Raw genomic sequence first — 2,850 nt, 5'->3', positions numbered from 1 at the left:
GGAAAAAACTGGAGCTATCTGTGGATAGGTAAACAGGCCTAGGGACCAGAGAGACATTATTACCTCAAACCACATGGTGACTACTGACTGCTTTACCCCAATACAAAATGATTAAAACCAAAATGTAATTATTAGAGTTTTTTTCCACTTTCCCTAGCCATGCATTGGGTGCCAAATTCTTTGTCTTGGTTCGAGGCAAATTAGGAGGAAACATCCTGAAAACGGTGTCTCCTCTAAAAAACAGTAGGTTTTGGCAGCCCTTCCCCCACATGTTTGAAAATAATTTCTTGGAGGACTGTGAAAAAAACCCCTGTTTATTTAACAAGCAGGATGCATGCAGGCACAAGAAAAAGAATGAATAATGTTAGATAATAAACCTTCTCATTGTGGAGAAAACTGGTGGATTTTGAGTCCTGCTCTTGCTCTCCTGAGATCTGGAGCTGGGGTGCAGCATCCCAGGGCCTCCCCTCTGGGCTGGAACATGGGGCTCCAGGCCATGTTATGGTGTTTTGGACAGCAGCAGAGCTGAACAGTTCCAGAAGAAGAAGCCACAGACCCAGGAAATAACTTCTAGCCTCAGCTAAAAAAAATTAACTAGCTAAAAGCAAATATGTCCTTTCTCTCCGTGCTAGACAACATAGCCGAAAGAGAACCCTGGGTAGGATGAGTGAAGATCACGCCTAAAGAATTCCACTGGCTTCCCCTCCTCTCCTGGACCTAGCTTACAGGACTCATGTCTGAGCATAAAGCAGATGATAGGGGATACAGTGTCATACAGTCACCCCAAGATGGAATGTCTAGAGGTCTTCCAGCAGAGTGGGGAAGGCATACTGGCATGGATTTTGTGAGCTTTAGATAGTGGCACAGCATCTTTCCACTTATTAATGTGTGAAAAAGATCTATTAAGCCCTACAGCCAGTGAGGATCAAATACAATGGGGATATACTCAATTACAAAATATCAGGGGTCCTGATGGCCAGGATGCTGCTGCACCTACGCTATACAAAAGGTTGGGTACAGCAGTTTTAATAGCATATGCAGATGCTGCCAACCTAGTGCTGTTCCTCAGAAACTGGTGTACAATGGAAGAAGGTATTAGTTTCTTGTAGCAGATGGGGATGGATCATGTTTTAATTACAGGATCTAGTCTGGATGGAGCAGCATTAAGGAAAAGTATAAAAATGCAGCTTTTGAGTGGGATTCCTGTTTCACTGAAACCCTTGATTCTAAGCAGCAGTCCTGAGTGATACTGGTAATATAGGTACCCTAGAAAATACCTTGAGGGAAATTTGGGCTCTAATTTTGGAACCAGCTGTGCGGGGGAATGAATGAAAATAAGTTGACAAAACCAAAGAGTTACCTCACAGGTGACAAGTAAATAAATGTGGAATGATCTTGTGCAGGCCGGTGTCCCACCATCAGAAAGAAATGGGATTGCAGCATCGGAAGTGTTTCATCATTGGCGAAGTTAGTGCCTATGCAAAAAAAAATCTTCCCCTTCCACCCCACCTGCCACATCACAGTGAGACACTGCCTGGCAAATGCCAAACCACCAGAAATGGACTAGGAAGAAGGTTGTTTGGCAATGGACCAAGCAACAAGAGGCCTCCAATGCCTGCCAAAATGCTTTTATTGAGCATGCTCAATTACACACTCCTAGGCAAGGATATTCTTTTGAATTAGAAGTAACAATTCTGGATGATATAGCCTTGTGGGGATTGTGGCAGGTGACTGGGATGAAAAGTTGAAAAAAATCTGTGGTATTTTGGTCCAAGGGATTACAAGGCTCTGCTATACATTATACCCTGATGGAAAAATTAATTTAAGCTGTAGTTTGGGCACTGCAAGAAAATGGAAGAATCACGGGCCAAAATAACATGACTGTAAACCGCCAGTACAAAACACAGTGAGGACTGAAGTTCTTTCCTATGGTGTCTCTCACAAAATATTAGCCACAGGGGAAATGGACTTGTTTATACCAATGGATTCTGTAGTGGGACTGCAACCTATTAATCTAGATGTGAACATTCATGTAATAACCCCTGACAATGCAGTGTGGTTCTGGACTCTGTCTTTTCCCCTTATTCTATATACTATGTCAATATCATATTGTTGAGTTCTCAAATTTCAGGTATCTTTGACATAAACCCAACATAAAATTGACGTTTGATCTGAAAAAAACATAAGCCAAAACTCTTCTATCTGTGTAGGCTATCACCCCATCTCAAGCTACCAGACCTAGAATAATTTTAGCAGAAGGAGCTGGACCAACAGCATATATATTGCTGGAAGGAGATGACATTCCTATTTTCCTCCCTTATCACAGGTTGACTCATGGGCTTGTACTATGAGCACATACCTTGGATACCTTTCTGCAAAGTCATTTTGTAAATACCTGTGTGTAGATGTGTATGGTTGTTTTTTACTGTAACTAACTTATCATTCTTTCTGAGTAGTGACTATAGAGCACCTGATGTGCCTTTGTGCAAAGTTTCATTTGGACATCCAAGGCAATTGTTGCCTTAACTTTGTGAATAACTGCTGTACACCAAGGAACATTGATTACGGATAAACTACTGCCCTCTTCAACATCATAAACGCTGTTGAGTTTGAAGGCTGCTTCTACCTGACTGCTGAATCAGCTGGCATGGAGGATAATATTCAGCATCTTCAGGACTTAATACATCAAATCACACAACCTACTGGTGGTGCCTGGCTAGCTGTGTGGTTTAAGTCCCTGCCAAGAAGGGTGGGACACAACTCAGAGCATTAGATGATTATTCCTTTTTCCGTATGCTTTAAGTGCCTCTGTAAATTCCCTATCCCACATTTCCAGCCCCAGCAGCAGTG

The sequence above is a fragment of the Melozone crissalis genome, unplaced genomic scaffold (assembly GCF_028551555.1).
Source record: "Melozone crissalis strain CALT ecotype California unplaced genomic scaffold, PUWL_Pcris_2 ptg000035l_1, whole genome shotgun sequence".
In the NCBI taxonomy this organism is placed as follows: Eukaryota; Metazoa; Chordata; class Aves; order Passeriformes; family Passerellidae; genus Melozone; species Melozone crissalis.
The sequence above is the reverse complement of the archived record's forward strand: the minus strand, read 5'-3'. Positions refer to the sequence as shown.